General features: G+C 42.8%; 31 non-coding genes across 31 annotated transcripts; all 31 read left to right on the top strand.

Moving 5' to 3' along the window:
- Window positions 1–1,405: 1,405 nt before the first annotated feature.
- On the top strand, window positions 1,406–1,489 carry TRNAL-UAA (transfer RNA leucine (anticodon UAA)). Its single transcript has one exon. It is a non-coding gene; the product is annotated as a tRNA-Leu (tRNA).
- Window positions 1,490–1,640: 151 nt separating this feature from the next.
- TRNAL-UAA (transfer RNA leucine (anticodon UAA)) lies at window positions 1,641–1,724 on the top strand. Its single transcript has one exon. It is a non-coding gene; the product is annotated as a tRNA-Leu (tRNA).
- Window positions 1,725–1,877: 153 nt separating this feature from the next.
- TRNAL-UAA (transfer RNA leucine (anticodon UAA)) lies at window positions 1,878–1,961 on the top strand. Its single transcript has one exon. It is a non-coding gene; the product is annotated as a tRNA-Leu (tRNA).
- Window positions 1,962–2,350: 389 nt separating this feature from the next.
- TRNAL-UAA (transfer RNA leucine (anticodon UAA)) lies at window positions 2,351–2,434 on the top strand. Its single transcript has one exon. It is a non-coding gene; the product is annotated as a tRNA-Leu (tRNA).
- Window positions 2,435–2,586: 152 nt separating this feature from the next.
- TRNAL-UAA (transfer RNA leucine (anticodon UAA)) lies at window positions 2,587–2,670 on the top strand. The gene has a single exon. It is a non-coding gene; the product is annotated as a tRNA-Leu (tRNA).
- Window positions 2,671–3,058: 388 nt separating this feature from the next.
- On the top strand, window positions 3,059–3,142 carry TRNAL-UAA (transfer RNA leucine (anticodon UAA)). Its single transcript has one exon. It is a non-coding gene; the product is annotated as a tRNA-Leu (tRNA).
- A 389-nt stretch (window positions 3,143–3,531) lies between these two features.
- TRNAL-UAA (transfer RNA leucine (anticodon UAA)) lies at window positions 3,532–3,615 on the top strand. The gene has a single exon. It is a non-coding gene; the product is annotated as a tRNA-Leu (tRNA).
- A 152-nt stretch (window positions 3,616–3,767) lies between these two features.
- TRNAL-UAA (transfer RNA leucine (anticodon UAA)) lies at window positions 3,768–3,851 on the top strand. The gene has a single exon. It is a non-coding gene; the product is annotated as a tRNA-Leu (tRNA).
- Window positions 3,852–4,241: 390 nt separating this feature from the next.
- Window positions 4,242–4,325, top strand: TRNAL-UAA (transfer RNA leucine (anticodon UAA)). The gene has a single exon. It is a non-coding gene; the product is annotated as a tRNA-Leu (tRNA).
- A 389-nt stretch (window positions 4,326–4,714) lies between these two features.
- Window positions 4,715–4,798, top strand: TRNAL-UAA (transfer RNA leucine (anticodon UAA)). Its single transcript has one exon. It is a non-coding gene; the product is annotated as a tRNA-Leu (tRNA).
- A 153-nt stretch (window positions 4,799–4,951) lies between these two features.
- Window positions 4,952–5,035, top strand: TRNAL-UAA (transfer RNA leucine (anticodon UAA)). The gene has a single exon. It is a non-coding gene; the product is annotated as a tRNA-Leu (tRNA).
- Window positions 5,036–5,660: 625 nt separating this feature from the next.
- TRNAL-UAA (transfer RNA leucine (anticodon UAA)) lies at window positions 5,661–5,744 on the top strand. Its single transcript has one exon. It is a non-coding gene; the product is annotated as a tRNA-Leu (tRNA).
- A 389-nt stretch (window positions 5,745–6,133) lies between these two features.
- TRNAL-UAA (transfer RNA leucine (anticodon UAA)) lies at window positions 6,134–6,217 on the top strand. Its single transcript has one exon. It is a non-coding gene; the product is annotated as a tRNA-Leu (tRNA).
- A 389-nt stretch (window positions 6,218–6,606) lies between these two features.
- On the top strand, window positions 6,607–6,690 carry TRNAL-UAA (transfer RNA leucine (anticodon UAA)). Its single transcript has one exon. It is a non-coding gene; the product is annotated as a tRNA-Leu (tRNA).
- A 153-nt stretch (window positions 6,691–6,843) lies between these two features.
- On the top strand, window positions 6,844–6,927 carry TRNAL-UAA (transfer RNA leucine (anticodon UAA)). Its single transcript has one exon. It is a non-coding gene; the product is annotated as a tRNA-Leu (tRNA).
- Window positions 6,928–7,317: 390 nt separating this feature from the next.
- TRNAL-UAA (transfer RNA leucine (anticodon UAA)) lies at window positions 7,318–7,401 on the top strand. The gene has a single exon. It is a non-coding gene; the product is annotated as a tRNA-Leu (tRNA).
- A 390-nt stretch (window positions 7,402–7,791) lies between these two features.
- TRNAL-UAA (transfer RNA leucine (anticodon UAA)) lies at window positions 7,792–7,875 on the top strand. The gene has a single exon. It is a non-coding gene; the product is annotated as a tRNA-Leu (tRNA).
- Window positions 7,876–8,265: 390 nt separating this feature from the next.
- TRNAL-UAA (transfer RNA leucine (anticodon UAA)) lies at window positions 8,266–8,349 on the top strand. The gene has a single exon. It is a non-coding gene; the product is annotated as a tRNA-Leu (tRNA).
- An 862-nt stretch (window positions 8,350–9,211) lies between these two features.
- Window positions 9,212–9,295, top strand: TRNAL-UAA (transfer RNA leucine (anticodon UAA)). The gene has a single exon. It is a non-coding gene; the product is annotated as a tRNA-Leu (tRNA).
- Window positions 9,296–9,684: 389 nt separating this feature from the next.
- On the top strand, window positions 9,685–9,768 carry TRNAL-UAA (transfer RNA leucine (anticodon UAA)). The gene has a single exon. It is a non-coding gene; the product is annotated as a tRNA-Leu (tRNA).
- A 1,098-nt stretch (window positions 9,769–10,866) lies between these two features.
- TRNAL-UAA (transfer RNA leucine (anticodon UAA)) lies at window positions 10,867–10,950 on the top strand. Its single transcript has one exon. It is a non-coding gene; the product is annotated as a tRNA-Leu (tRNA).
- A 153-nt stretch (window positions 10,951–11,103) lies between these two features.
- On the top strand, window positions 11,104–11,187 carry TRNAL-UAA (transfer RNA leucine (anticodon UAA)). The gene has a single exon. It is a non-coding gene; the product is annotated as a tRNA-Leu (tRNA).
- Window positions 11,188–11,340: 153 nt separating this feature from the next.
- TRNAL-UAA (transfer RNA leucine (anticodon UAA)) lies at window positions 11,341–11,424 on the top strand. Its single transcript has one exon. It is a non-coding gene; the product is annotated as a tRNA-Leu (tRNA).
- A 152-nt stretch (window positions 11,425–11,576) lies between these two features.
- TRNAL-UAA (transfer RNA leucine (anticodon UAA)) lies at window positions 11,577–11,660 on the top strand. The gene has a single exon. It is a non-coding gene; the product is annotated as a tRNA-Leu (tRNA).
- Window positions 11,661–12,050: 390 nt separating this feature from the next.
- Window positions 12,051–12,134, top strand: TRNAL-UAA (transfer RNA leucine (anticodon UAA)). The gene has a single exon. It is a non-coding gene; the product is annotated as a tRNA-Leu (tRNA).
- Window positions 12,135–12,286: 152 nt separating this feature from the next.
- On the top strand, window positions 12,287–12,370 carry TRNAL-UAA (transfer RNA leucine (anticodon UAA)). Its single transcript has one exon. It is a non-coding gene; the product is annotated as a tRNA-Leu (tRNA).
- A 153-nt stretch (window positions 12,371–12,523) lies between these two features.
- TRNAL-UAA (transfer RNA leucine (anticodon UAA)) lies at window positions 12,524–12,607 on the top strand. Its single transcript has one exon. It is a non-coding gene; the product is annotated as a tRNA-Leu (tRNA).
- Window positions 12,608–12,996: 389 nt separating this feature from the next.
- On the top strand, window positions 12,997–13,080 carry TRNAL-UAA (transfer RNA leucine (anticodon UAA)). The gene has a single exon. It is a non-coding gene; the product is annotated as a tRNA-Leu (tRNA).
- A 387-nt stretch (window positions 13,081–13,467) lies between these two features.
- TRNAL-UAA (transfer RNA leucine (anticodon UAA)) lies at window positions 13,468–13,551 on the top strand. The gene has a single exon. It is a non-coding gene; the product is annotated as a tRNA-Leu (tRNA).
- A 153-nt stretch (window positions 13,552–13,704) lies between these two features.
- Window positions 13,705–13,788, top strand: TRNAL-UAA (transfer RNA leucine (anticodon UAA)). Its single transcript has one exon. It is a non-coding gene; the product is annotated as a tRNA-Leu (tRNA).
- A 1,100-nt stretch (window positions 13,789–14,888) lies between these two features.
- Window positions 14,889–14,972, top strand: TRNAL-UAA (transfer RNA leucine (anticodon UAA)). Its single transcript has one exon. It is a non-coding gene; the product is annotated as a tRNA-Leu (tRNA).
- Window positions 14,973–15,015: the final 43 nt, after the last annotated feature.

The following is a 15,015-nucleotide window of genomic DNA, read 5'->3' as shown; positions in this document are numbered from 1 at the left end:
GTGGTCTAAGGCGTCAGATTTAAGCTATGATCCTCGTATGAGGGCGTGGGTTCGAACCCCACTTCTGACAGCGAATTGCTTCATTTTAACAACATGGATCTCATGATCAGAAAAGGCCTCTCTAGTATGGAAAAAAGTGAGTTGCTTTATGGAGAATAGAATTCCGAGAGTTATTTAGGGGTGGTACTATAGCTTCATTTTCAAGGAAAACGTTAAAAAGCGTGTCAGGATGGCCGAGTGGTCTAAGGCGTCAGATTTAAGCTCTGATCCTCGTATGAGGGCGTGGGTTCTAACCCCACATCTGACAACGATTTGTTTTACTTTACTAACACGTATCCCATGCTCACGAAAGGCTTCTCTAATATGACAACAAGTGAGTGGTTTATTGAGCATAGAATTCCGAGAGGTTTTAAGGGGTGGTACTATAGCTTCATTTTCAAGGAAAACACTTCAAAGCGTGTCAGGATGGCCGAGTGGTCTAAGGCGTCAGATTTAAGCTATGATCCTCGTATGAGGGCGTGGGTTCGAACCCCACTTCTGACAGCGAATTGCTTCATTTTAACAACATGGATCTCATGATCAGAAAAGGCCTCTCTAGTATGGAAAAAAGTGAGTTGCTTTATGGAGAATAGAATTCCGAGAGTTATTTAGGGGTGGTACTATAGCTTCATTTTCAAGGAAAACGTTAAAAAGCGTGTCAGGATGGCCGAGTGGTCTAAGGCGTCAGATTTAAGCTCTGATCCTCGTATGAGGGCGTGGGTTCTAACCCCACATCTGACAACGATTTGTTTTACTTTACTAACACGTATCCCATGCTCACGAAAGGCTTCTCTAATATGACAACAAGTGAGTGGCTTTATGGAGCATAGAATTCCGAGAGTTATTTAGAGGTGGTACCATAGCTTCATTTTCTAGGAAAACGTTTCAAAGCGTGTCAGGAAGGCCAAGTTGTCTAAGGCGTCAGATTTAAGCTCTGATCCTCGTATGAGGGCGTGGGTTCGAACCCCACTTCTGACAATGAATTGTTTCATTTTAATAACATATATCTAATACTCAGGAAAGGCTTCTCTAGTATGGCAGCAATTGAGTAATTTATTGAGCATAGAATTCCGAGAGGTTTTTCGGGGTGGTACTATAGCTTCATTTTCAAGGAAAACGCTTCAAAGCGTGTCAGGATGGCCGAGTGGTCTAAGGCGTCAGATTTAAGTTCTGATCCTCGTATGAGGGCTTGGGTTCGGACCCCACTTCTGACAGCGAGTTGTTTCATTTTAATAACATATATCTAATACTCAGGAAAGGCTTCTCTAGTATGGCAGCAATTGAGTAATTTATTGAGCATAGAATTCCGAGAGGTTTTTCGGGGTGGTACTATAGCTTCATTTTCAAGGAAAACGTTAAAAAGCGTGTCAGGATGGCAGAGTGGTCTAAGGCGTCAGATTTAAGCTCTGATCCTCGTATGAGGGCGTGGGTTCGAACCCCACTTCTGACAGCGAATTGTTTCATTTTAACAACATGGATCTCATGATCAGACAAGGCCTCTCTAGTATGGCAAAAAGTGAGTGGCTTTATGGAGCATAGAATTCCGAGTTATTTAGGGGTGGTACTATAGCTTTATTTTCAAGGAAAACACTTCAAAGCGTGTCAGGATGGCCGAGTGGTCTAAGGCGTCAGATTTAAGCTCTGATCCTCGTATGAGGGCGTGGGTTCGAACCCCACTTCTGACAGCGAATTGTTTCATTTTAACAACATGGATCTCATGATCAGAAAAGACCTCTCTAGTATGGAAAAAAGTGAGTGGCTTTATGGAGCATGGAATTCCGAGAGTTATTTAGGGGTGGTACTATAGCTTCATTTTCAAGGAAAACGTTAAAAAGCGTGTCAGGATGGCCGAGTGGTCTAAGGCGTCAGATTTAAGCTCTGATCCTCGTATGAGGGCGTGGGTTCTAACCCCACTTCTGACAACGATTTGTTTTACTTTACTAACACGTATCCCATGCTCAAGAAAGGCTTCTCTAATATGACAACAAGTGAGTGGCTTTATGGAGCATAGAATTCCGAGAGTTATTTAGGGGTGGTACTATAGCTTCATTTTCTAGGAAAACGTTTAAAAGCGTGTCAGGATGGCCGAGTGGTCTAAGGCGTCAGATTTCAGCTCTGATCCTCGTATGAGGGCGTGGGTTCGAACCCCACTTCTGACAATGAATTGTTTCATTTTAATAACATATATCTAATACTCAGGAAAGGCTTCTCTAGTATGGCAACAAGTGAGTGGTTTATTGAGCATAGAATTCCGAGAGTTATTTAGGGGTGGTACTATAGCTTCATTTTCAAGGAAAACACTTCAAAGCGTGTCAGGATGGCCGAGTGGTCTAAGGCGTCAGATTTAAGCTCTGATCCTCGTATGAGGGCGTGGGTTCGGACCCCACTTCTGACAGCGAGTTGTTTCATTTTAATAACATATATCTAATACTCAGGAAAGGCCTCTCTAGTATGGCAGCAATTGAGTAATTTATTGAGCATAGAATTCCGAGAGGTTTTTCGGGGTGGTACTATAGTTTCATTTTCAAGGAAAACGTTAATAAGCGTGTCAGGATGGCCGAGTGGTCTAAGGCGTCAGATTTAAGCTCTGATCCTCGTATGAGGGCGTGGGTTCGAACCCCACTTCTGACAGCGAATTGTTTCATTTTAACAACATGGATCTCATGATCAGACAAGGCCTCTCTAGTATGGCAAAAAGTGAGTGGCTTTATGGAGCATAGAATTCCGAGTTATTTAGGGGTGGTACTATAGCTTTATTTTCAAGGAAAACACTTCAAAGCGTGTCAGGATGGCCGAGTGGTCTAAGGCGTCAGATTTAAGCTCTGATCCTCGTATGAGGGCGTGGGTTCGAACCCCACTTCTCACAGCGAATTGTTTCATTTTAACAACATGGATCTCATGATCAGAAAAGACCTCTCTAGTATGGAAAAAAGTGAGTGGCTTTATGGAGCATGGAATTCCGAGAGTTATTTAGGGGTGGTACTATAGCTTCATTTTCAAGGAAAACGTTAAAAAGCGTGTCAGGATGGCCGAGTGGTCTAAGGCGTCAGATTTAAGCTCTGATCCTCGTATGAGGGCGTGGGTTCTAACCCCACTTCTGACAACGATTTGTTTTACTTTACTAACACGTATCCCATGCTCAAGAAAGGCTTCTCTAATATGACAACAAGTGAGTGGCTTTATGGAGCATAGAATTCCGAGAGTTATTTAGGGGTGGTACTATAGCTTCATTTTCTAGGAAAACGTTTAAAAGCGTGTCAGGATGGCCGAGTGGTCTAAGGCGTCAGATTTCAGCTCTGATCCTCGTATGAGGGCGTGGGTTCGAACCCCACTTCTGACAATGAATTGTTTCATTTTAATAACATATATCTAATACTCAGGAAAGGCTTCTCTAGTATGGCAACAAGTGAGTGGTTTATTGAGCATAGAATTCCGAGAGTTATTTAGGGGTGGTACTATAGCTTCATTTTCAAGGAAAACACTTCAAAGCGTGTCAGGATGGCCGAGTGGTCTAAGGCGTCAGATTTAAGCTCTGATCCTCGTATGAGGGCGTGGGTTCGGACCCCACTTCTGACAGCGAGTTGTTTCATTTTAATAACATATATCTAATACTCAGGAAAGGCCTCTCTAGTATGGCAGCAATTGAGTAATTTATTGAGCATAGAATTCCGAGAGGTTTTTCGGGGTGGTACTATAGCTTCATTTTCAAGAAAAACGTTAATAAGCGTGTCAGGATGGCCGAGTGGTCTAAGGCGTCAGATTTAAGCTCTGATCCTCGTATGAGGGCGTGGGTTCGAACCCCACTTCTGACAGCGAATTGCTTCATTTTAACAACATGGATCTCATGATCAGAAAAGGCCTCTCTAGTATGGAAAAAAGTGAGTGGCTTTATGGAGCATAGAATTCCGAGAGTCATTTAGGGGTGGTACTATAGCTTCATTTTCAAGGAAAACGTTAAAAAGCGTGTCAGGATGGCCGAGTGGTCTAAGGCGTCAGATTTAAGCTCTGATCCTCGTATGAGGGCGTGGGTTCTAACCCCACATCTGACAACGACTTGTTTTACTTTACTAACACGTATCCCATGCTCAAGAAAGGCTTCTCTAATATGACAACAAGTGAGTGGCTTTATGGAGCATAGAATTCCGAGAGTTATTTAGGAGTGGTACTATAGCTTCATTTTCTAGGAAAACGTTTTAGAGCGTGTCAGGATGGCCGAGTGGTCTAAGGCGTCAGATTTAAGCTCTGATCCTCGTATGAGGGCGTGGGTTCGAACCCCACTTCTGACAATGAATTGTTTCATTTTAATAACATATATCTAATACTCAGGAAAGGCTTCTCTAGTATTGCAACAAGTGAGTGGTTTATTGAGCATAGAATTCCGAGAGGTTTTTCGGGGTGATACCATAGCTTCATTTTCAAGGAAAACGCTTCAAAGCGTGTCAGGATGGCCGAGTGGTCTAAGGCGTCAGATTTAAGTTCTGATCCTCGAATGAGGGCTTGGGTTCGAACCCCACTTCTGACAGCGAATTGTTTCATTTTAATAACATGGATCTCATGATCAGAAAAGGCCTCTCTACTATGGCAAAAAGTGAGTGGCTTTATGGAGCATAGAATTCCGAGAGTTATTTAGGGGTGGTACTATAGCTTCATTTTCAAGGAAAACGTTAAAATGCGTGTCAGGATGGCCGAGTGGTCTAAGGCGTCAGATTTAAGCTCTGATCCTCGTATGAGGGCGTGGGTTCGAACCCCACTTCTGTCAACGATTTGTTTTACTTTACTAACATGTATCCCATGCTCACGAAAGGCTTCTCTAATATGACAACAAGTGAGTGGCTTTATGGAGCATAGAATTCCGAGAGTTATTTAGAGGTGGTACCATAGCTTCATTTTCAAGGAAAACGTTAAAAAGCGTGTCAGGATGGCCGAGTGGTCTAAGGCGTCAGATTTAAGCTCTGATCCTCGTATGAGGGCGTGGGTTCGAACCCCACTTCTGACAACGATTTGCTTTACTTTACTAACACGTATCCCATGCTCAAGAAAGGCTTCTCTAATATGACAACAAGTGAGTGGCTTTATGGAGCATAGAATTCCGAGAGTTATTTAGGAGTGGTACTATAGCTTCATTTTCTAGGAAAACGTTTCAAAGCGTGTCAGGATGGCCAAGTTGTCTAAGGCGTCAGATTTAAGCTCTGATCCTCGTATGAGGGCGTGGGTTCGAACCCCACTTCTGACAATGAATTGTTTCATTTTAATAACATATATCTAATACTCAGGAAAGGCTTCTCTAGTATGGCAGCAATTGAGTAATTTATTGAGCATAGAATTCCGAGAGGTTTTTCGGGGTGGTACTATAGCTTCATTTACAAGGAAAACGCTTCAAAGCGTGTCAGGAAGGCCGAGTGGTCTAAGGCGTCAGATTTAAGTTCTGATCCTCGTATGAGGGCTTGGGTTCGGACCCCACTTCTGACAGCGAGTTGTTTCATTTTAATAACATATATATAATACTCAGGAAAGGCTTCTCTAGTATGGCAGCAATTGAGTAATTTATTGAGCATAGAATTCCGAGAGGTTTTTCGGGGTGGTACTATAGTTTCATTTTCAAGGAAAACGTTAATAAGCGTGTCAGGATGGCCGAGTGGTCTAAGGCGTCAGATTTAAGCTCTGATCCTCGTATGAGGGCGTGGGTTCGAACCCCACTTCTGACAGCGAATTGTTTCATTTTAACAACATGGATCTCATGATCAGAAAAGGCCTCTCTAGTATGGAAAAAAGTGAGTGGCTTTATGGAGCATAGAATTCCGAGAGTTATTTAGGGGTGGTACTATAGCTTCATTTTCAAGGAAAACGTTAAAAAGCGTGTCAGGATGGCAGAGTGGTCTAAGGCGTCAGATTTAAGCTCTGATCCTCGTATGAGGATGTGGGTTCGAACCCCACTTCTGACAATGAATTGTTTCATTTTAATAACATATATCTAATACTCAGGAAAGGCTTCTCTAGTATGGCAAAAAGTGAGTGGTTTATTGAGCATAGAATTCCGAGAGTTATTTAGAGGTGGTACCATAGCTTCATTTTCAAGGAAAACGTTAAAAAGCGTGTCAGGATGGCCGAGTGGTCTAAGGCGTCAGATTTAAGCTCTGATCCTCGTATGAGGGCGTGGGTTCGAACCCCACTTCTGACAACGATTTGCTTTACTTTACTAACACGTATCCCATGCTCAAGAAAGGCTTCTCTAATATGACAACAAGTGAGTGGCTTTATGGAGCATAGAATTCCGAGAGTTATTTAGGAGTGGTACTATAGCTTCATTTTCTACGAAAACGTTTCAAAGCGTGTCAGGATGGCCAAGTTGTCTAAGGCGTCAGATTTAAGCTCTGATCCTCGTATGAGGGCGTGGGTTCGAACCCCACTTCTGACAATGAATTGTTTCATTTTAATAACATATATCTAATACTCAGGAAAGGCTTCTCTAGTATGGCAGCAATTGAGTAATTTATTGAGCATAGAATTCCGAGAGGTTTTTCGGGGTGGTACTATAGCTTCATTTACAAGGAAAACGTTAATAAGCGTGTCAGGATGGCCGAGTGGTCTAAGGCGTCAGATTTAAGCTCTGATCCTCGTATGAAGGCGTGGGTTCGAACCCCACTTCTGACAGCGAATTGTTTCATTTTAACAACATGGATCTCATGATCAGACAAGGCCTCTCTAGTATGGCAAAAAGTGAGTGGCTTTATGGAGCATAGAATTCCGAGAGTTATTTAGGGGTGGTACTATAGCTTCATTTTCAAGGAAAACACTTCAAAGCGTGTCAGGATGGCCGAGTGGTCTAAGGCGTCAGATTTAAGCTCTGATCCTCGTATGAGGGCGTGGGTTCGAACCCCACTTCTGACAGCGAATTGTTTCATTTTAACAACATGGATCTCATGATCAGAAAAGACCTCTCTAGTATGGAAAAAAGTGAGTGGCTTTATGGAGCATGGAATTCCGAGAGTTATTTAGGGGTGGTACTATAGCTTCATTTTCAAGGAAAACGTTAAAAAGCGTGGCAGGATGGCCGAGTGGTCTAAGGCGTCAGATTTAAGCTCTGATCCTCGTATGAGGGCGTGGGTTCTAACCCCACTTCTGACAACGATTTGTTTTACTTTACTAACACGTATCCCATGCTCAAGAAAGGCTTCTCTAATATGACAACAAGTGAGTGGCTTTATGGAGCATAGAATTCCGAGAGTTATTTAGGAGTGGTACTATAGCTTCATTTTCTAGGAAAACGTTTTAGAGCGTGTCAGGATGGCCGAGTGGTCTAAGGCGTCAGATTTAAGCTCTGATCCTCGTATGAGGGCGTGGGTTCGAACCCCACTTCTGACAGCGAATTGTTTCATTTTAACAACATGGATCTCATGATCAGAAAAGACCTCTCTAGTATGGAAAAAAGTGAGTGGCTTTATGGAGCATGGAATTCCGAGAGTTATTTAGGGGTGGTACTATATCTTCATTTTCAAGGAAAACGTTAAAAAGCGTGGCAGGATGGCCGAGTGGTCTAAGGCGTCAGATTTAAGCTCTGATCCTCGTATGAGGGCGTGGGTTCTAACCCCACTTCTGACAACGATTTGTTTTACTTTACTAACACGTATCCCATGCTCAAGAAAGGCTTCTCTAATATGACAACAAGTGAGTGGCTTTATGGAGCATAGAATTCCGAGAGTTATTTAGGAGTGGTACTATAGCTTCATTTTCTAGGAAAACGTTTTAGAGCGTGTCAGGATGGCCGAGTGGTCTAAGGCGTCAGATTTAAGCTCTGATCCTCGTATGAGGGCGTGGGTTCGAACCCCACTTCTGACAGCGAATTGTTTCATTTTAACAACATGGATCTCATGATCAGAAAAGACCTCTCTAGTATGGAAAAAAGTGAGTGGCTTTATGGAGCATGGAATTCCGAGAGTTATTTAGGGGTGGTACTATAGCTTCATTTTCAAGGAAAACGTTAAAAAGCGTGGCAGGATGACCGAGTGGTCTAAGGCGTCAGATTTAAGCTCTGATCCTCGTATGAGGGCGTGGGTTCTAACCCCACTTCTGACAACGATTTGTTTTACTTTACTAACACGTATCCCATGCTCAAGAAAGGCTTCTCTAATATGACAACAAGTGAGTGGCTTTATGGAGCATAGAATTCCGAGAGTTATTTAGGAGTGGTACTATAGCTTCATTTTCTAGGAAAACGTTTTAGAGCGTGTCAGGATGGCCGAGTGGTCTAAGGCGTCAGATTTAAGCTCTGATCCTCGTATGAGGGCGTGGGTTCGAACCCCACTTCTGACAATGAATTGTTTCATTTTAATAACATATATCTAATACTCAGGAAAGGCTTCTCTAGTATGGCAACAAGTGAGTGGTTTATTGATCATAGAATTCCGAGAGGTTTTTCGGGGTGGTACTATAGCTTCATTTTCAAGGAAAACGCTTCAAAGCGTGTCAGGATGGCCGAGTGGTCTAAGGCGTCAGATTTAAGTTCTGATCCTCGAATGAGGGCTTGGGTTCGAACCCCACTTCTGACAGCGAATTGTTTCATTTTAATAATATGGATCTCATGATCAGAAAAGGCCTCACTAGTATGGCAAAAAGTGAGTGGCTTTATGGAGCATAGAATTCCGAGAGTTATTTAGTGGTGGTACTATAGCTTCATTTTCAAGGAAAACGTTAAAAAGCGTGTCAGGATGGCCGAGTGTTCTAAGGCGTCAGATTTAAGCTCTGATCCTCGTATGAGGGCGTAGGTTCGAACCCCACTTCTGACAACGATTTGTTTTACTTTACTAACATGTATCCCATGCTCACGAAAGGCTTCTCTAATATGACAACAAGTGAGTGGCTTTATGGAGCATAGAATTCCGAGAGTTATTTAGGGGTGGTACTATAGCTTCATTTTCTAGGAAAACGTTTAAAAGCGTGTCAGGATGGCCGAGTGGTCTAAGGCGTCAGATTTCAGCTCTGATCCTCGTATGAGGGCGTGGGTTCGAACCCCACTTCTGACAATGAATTGTTTCATTTTAATAACATATATCTAATACTCAGGAAAGGCTTCTCTAGTATGGCAACAAGTGAGTGGTTTATTGAGCATAGAATTCCGAGAGTTATTTAAAGGTGGTACTATAGCTTCATTTTCAAGGAAAACACTTCAAAGCGTGTCAGGATGGCCGAGTGGTCGAAGGCGTCAGATTTAAGCTCTGATCCTCGTATGAGGGCGTGGGTTCGGACCCCACTTCTGACAGCGAGTTGTTTCATTTTAATAACATATATCTAATACTCAGGAAAGGCTTCTCTAGTATGGCAGCAATTGAGTAATTTATTGAGCATAGAATTCCGAGAGGTTTTTCGGGGTGGTACTATAGCTTCATTTTCAAGGAAAACGTTAAAAAGCGTGGCAGGATGACCGAGTGGTCTAAGGCGTCAGATTTAAGCTCTGATCCTCGTATGAGGGCGTGGGTTCTAACCCCACTTCTGACAACGATTTGTTTTACTTTACTAACACGTATCCCATGCTCAAGAAAGGCTTCTCTAATATGACAACAAGTGAGTGGCTTTATGGAGCATAGAATTCCGAGAGTTATTTAGGAGTGGTACTATAGCTTCATTTTCTAGGAAAACGTTTTAGAGCGTGTCAGGATGGCCGAGTGGTCTAAGGCGTCAGATTTAAGCTCTGATCCTCGTATGAGGGCGTGGGTTCGAACCCCACTTCTGACAATGAATTGTTTCATTTTAATAACATATATCTAATACTCAGGAAAGGCTTCTCTAGTATGGCAACAAGTGAGTGGTTTATTGATCATAGAATTCCGAGAGGTTTTTCGGGGTGGTACTATAGCTTCATTTTCAAGGAAAACGCTTCAAAGCGTGTCAGGATGGCCGAGTGGTCTAAGGCGTCAGATTTAAGTTCTGATCCTCGAATGAGGGCTTGGGTTCGAACCCCACTTCTGACAGCGAATTGTTTCATTTTAATAATATGGATCTCATGATCAGAAAAGGCCTCACTAGTATGGCAAAAAGTGAGTGGCTTTATGGAGCATAGAATTCCGAGAGTTATTTAGTGGTGGTACTATAGCTTCATTTTCAAGGAAAACGTTAAAAAGCGTGTCAGGATGGCCGAGTGTTCTAAGGCGTCAGATTTAAGCTCTGATCCTCGTATGAGGGCGTAGGTTCGAACCCCACTTCTGACAACGATTTGTTTTACTTTACTAACATGTATCCCATGCTCACGAAAGGCTTCTCTAATATGACAACAAGTGAGTGGCTTTATGGAGCATAGAATTCCGAGAGTTATTTAGGGGTGGTACTATAGCTTCATTTTCTAGGAAAACGTTTAAAAGCGTGTCAGGATGGCCGAGTGGTCTAAGGCGTCAGATTTCAGCTCTGATCCTCGTATGAGGGCGTGGGTTCGAACCCCACTTCTGACAATGAATTGTTTCATTTTAATAACATATATCTAATACTCAGGAAAGGCTTTTCTAGTATGGCAACAAGTGAGTGGTTTATTGAGCATAGAATTCCGAGAGTTATTTAAAGGTGGTACTATAGCTTCATTTTCAAGGAAAACACTTCAAAGCGTGTTAGGATGGCCGAGTGGTCGAAGGCGTCAGATTTAAGCTCTGATCCTCGTATGAGGGCGTGGGTTCGGACCCCACTTCTGACAGCGAGTTGTTTCATTTTAATAACATATATCTAATACTCAGGAAAGGCTTCTCTAGTATGGCAGCAATTGAGTAATTTATTGAGCATAGAATTCCGAGAGGTTTTTCGGGGTGGTACTAAAGCTTCATTTTCAAGGAAAACGCTTCAAAGCGTGTCAGGATGGCCGAGTGGTCTAAGGCGTCAGATTTAAGCTCTGATCCTCGTATGAGGGCGTGGGTTCGAACCCCACTTCTGACAGCGAATTGTTTCATTTTAACAACATGGATCTCATGATCAGAAAAGACCTCTCTAGTATGGAAAAAAGTGAGTGGCTTTATGGAGCATGGAATTCCGAGAGTTATTTAGGGGTGGTACTATAGCTTCATTTTCAAGGAAAACGTTAAAAAGCGTGTCAGGATGGCCGAGTGGTCTAAGGCGTCAGATTTAAGCTCTGATCCTCGTATGAGGGCGTGGGTTCTAACCCCACTTCTGACAACGATTTGTTTTACTTTACTAACACGTATCCCATGCTCAAGAAAGGCTTCTCTAATATGACAACAAGTGAGTGGCTTTATGGAACATAGAATTCCGAGAGTTATTTAGGGGTGGTACTATAGCTTCATTTTCAAGGAAAACGTTAAAAAGCGTGTCAGGATGGCCGAGTGGTCTAAGGCGTCAGATTTAAGCTCTGATCCTCGTATGAGGGCGTGGGTTCGAACCCCACTTCTGACAATGAATTGTTTCATTTTAATAACATATATCTAATACTCAGGAAAGGCTTCTCTAGTATGGCAACAAGTGAGTTGTTTATTGAGCATAGAATTCCGAGAGGTTTTAAGGGGTGGTACTATAGCTTCATTTTCAAGGAAAACACTTCAAAGCGTGTCAGGATGGCCGAGTGGTCTAAGGCGTCAGATTTAAGCTCTGATCCTCGTATGAGGGCGTGGGTTCGAACCCCACTTCTGACAGCGAATTGTTTCATTTTAACAACATGGATCTCATGATCAGAAAAGGCCTCTCTAGTATGGAAAAAAGTGAGTGGCTTTATGGAGCATAGAATTCCGAGAGTTATTTAGGGGTGGTACTATAGCTTCATTTTCAAGGAAAACGTTAAAAAGCGTGCCAGGATGGCCGAGTGTTCTAAGGCGTCAGATTTAAGCTCTGATCCTCGTATGAGGGCGTGGGTTCGAACCCCACTTCTGACAACGATCTGTTTTACTTTACTAACACGTATCCCATGCTCAAGAAAGGCTTCTCTAATATGACAACAAGTGAGTGGCTTTATGGAACATAGAATTCCGAGAGTTATTTAGGGGTGGTACTATAGCTTCATTTTCAAGGAAAACGTTAAAAAGCGTGTCAGGATGGCCGAGTGGTCTAAGGCGTCAGATTTAAGCTCTGATCCTCGTATGAGGGCGTGGGTTCGAACCCCACTTCTGACAATGAATTGTTTCATTTTAATAACATATATCTAATACTCAGGAAAGGCTTCTCTAGTATGGCAACAAGTGAGTGGTTTATTGAGCATAGAATTCCGAGAGGTTTTAAGGGGTGGTACTATAGCTTCATTTTCAAGGAAAACACTTCAAAGAGTGTCAGGATGGCCGAGTGGGCTAAGGCGTCAGATTTAAGCTCTGATCCTCGTATGAGGGCGTGGGTTCGAACCCCACTTCTGACAGCGAATTGTTTCATTTTAACAACATGGATCTCATGATCAGAAAAGGCCTCTCTAGTATGGAAAAAAGTGAGTGGCTTTATGGAGCATAGAATTCCGAGAGTTATTTAGGGGTGGTACTATAGCTTCATTTTCAAGGAAAACGTTAAAAAGCGTGTCAGGATGGCCGAGTGTTCTAAGGCGTCAGATTTAAGCTCTGATCCTCGTATGAGGGCGTGGGTTCGAACCCCACTTCTGACAACGATCTGTTTTACTTTACTAACACGTATCCCATGCTCAAGAAAGGCTTCTCTAATATGACAACAAGTGAGTGGCTTTATGGAGCATAGAATTCCGAGAGTTATTTTTGGGTGGTACTATAGCTTCATTTTCAAGGAAAACGTTAAAAAGCGTGTCAGGATGGCTGAGTGTTCTAAGGCGTCAGATTTAAGCTCTGATCCTCGTATGAGGGCGTGGGTTCTAACCCCACTTCTGACAACGATTTGTTTTACTTTACTAACACGTATCCCATGCTCAGGAAAGGCTTCTCTAGTATGGCAACAAGTGAGTGGTTTATTGAGCATAGAATTCCGAGAGGTTTTAAGGGGTGGTACTATAGCTTCATTTTCAAGGAAAACGCTTCAAAGCGTGTCAGGATGGCCAAGTGGTCTAAGGCGTCAGATTTAAGCTCTGATCCTCGTATGAGAGCGTGGGTTCGAACCCCACTTCTGACAACGATCTGTTTTACTTTACTAACACGTATCCCATGCTCAAGAAAGGCTTCTCTAATATGACAAGTGAGTGGCTTTATGGAGCATAGAATTCCGAGAGTTATTTAGGGGTGGTACTATAGCTTCATTTTCTAGGAAAACGTTAAAAAGCGTGTCGGGATTGCCGAGTGGTCTAAGGCGTCAGATTTAAGCTCTGATCCTCGTATGAAGGCGTGGGTTCGAACCCCACTTCTGACAGCGAATTGTTTCATTTTAATAACATGGATCTCATGATCAGAAAAGGCCTCTCTAGTATGTCAAAAAGTGAGTGGCTTTATGGAGCATAGAATTCCGAGAGTTATTTAGGGGTGGTACTATAGCTTCATTTTCAAGGAAAACGTTAAAGAGCGTGTCAGGATGGCCGAGTGGTCTAAGGCGTCAGATTTAAGCTCTGATCCTCGTATGAAGGCGTGGGTTCGAACCCCACTTCTGACAACGATTTGTTTTACTTTACTAACACGTATCCGATGCTCAAGAAAGGCTTCTCTAATATGACAACAAGTGAGTGGCTTTATGGAGCATAAAATTCCGAGAGTTATTTAGGAGTGGTACTATAGCTTCATTTTCAAGGAAAACGATAAAAAGCGTGTCAGGATGGCCGAGTGGTCTAAGGCGTCAGATTTAAGCTCTGATCCTCGTATGAGGGCGTGGGTTCGAACCCCACTTCTGACAACGATTTGTTTTACTTTACTAACATGTATCCCATGCTCACGAAAGGCTTCTCTAATATGACAACAAGTGAGTGGCTTTATGGAGCATAGAATTCCGAGAGTTATTTAGGGGTGGTACTATAGCTTCATTTTCAAGGAAAACGTTAAAAAGCGTGTTAGGATGGCCGAGTGTTCTAAGGCGTCAGATTTAAGCTCTGATCCTCGTATGAGGGCTTGGGTTCGAACCCCACTTCTGACAGCGAATTGTTTCATTTTAATAACATGGATCTCATGATCAGAAAAGGCCTCTCTAGTATGTCAAAAAGTGAGTGGCTTTATGGAGCATAGAATTCCGAGAGTTATTTAGGGGTGGTACTATAGCTTCATTTTCAAGGAAAACGTTAAAAAGCGTGTCAGGATGGCCGAGTGGTCTAAGGCGTCAGATTTAAGCTCTATTCCTCTTATGAGGGCGTGGGTTCGAACCCCACTTCTGACAACGATTTGTTTTACTTTACTAACATGCATCCCATGCTCACGAAAGGCTTCTCTAATATGACAACAAGTGAGTGGCTTTATGGAGCATAGAATTCCGAGAGTTATTTAGGGGTGGTACCATAGCTTCATTTTCTAGGAAAACGATTAATAGCGTGTCAGGATGGCCGAGTGGTTTGAGGCGTCAGATTTAAGCTCTGATCTTCGTATGAGGGCGTGGGTTCGAACCCCACTTCTGACAATGTATTGTTTCATTTTAATAACATATATCTAATACTCAGGAGAGGCTTCTCTAGTATGGCAACAAGTGAGTGGTTTATTGAGCATAGAATTCCGAGAGGTTTTAAGGGGTGGTACTATAGCTTCATTTTCAAGGAAAACGCTTCAAAGCGTGTCAGGATGGCCGAGTGGTCTAAGGCGTCAGATTTAAGTTCTGATCCTCGAATGAGGGCTTGGGTTCGAACCCCACTTCTGACAGCGAATTGTTTCATTTTAATAACATGGATCTCATGATCAGAAAAGGCCTCTCTAGTATGGCAAAAAGTGAGTGGCTTTATGGAGCATAGAATTCCGAGAGTTATTTAGGGGTTGTACTATGGCTTCATTTTCATGGAAAACGATAAAAAGCGTGTCAGGATGGCCGAGTGGTCTAAGGCGTCAGATTTAAGCTCTGATCATCGTATGAGGGCGTGGGTTCGAACCCCACTTCTGACAACGATTTGTTTTACTTTACTAACATGTATCCCATGCTCACGAA

Source organism: Phalangium opilio, unplaced genomic scaffold (assembly GCF_054372755.1).
Source record: "Phalangium opilio isolate 3A_F unplaced genomic scaffold, DU_Popi_V2 ptg000091l_1, whole genome shotgun sequence".
Classification (NCBI taxonomy): domain Eukaryota; kingdom Metazoa; phylum Arthropoda; class Arachnida; order Opiliones; family Phalangiidae; genus Phalangium; species Phalangium opilio.
This window is presented reverse-complemented; position numbering and strand designations above follow the sequence as displayed.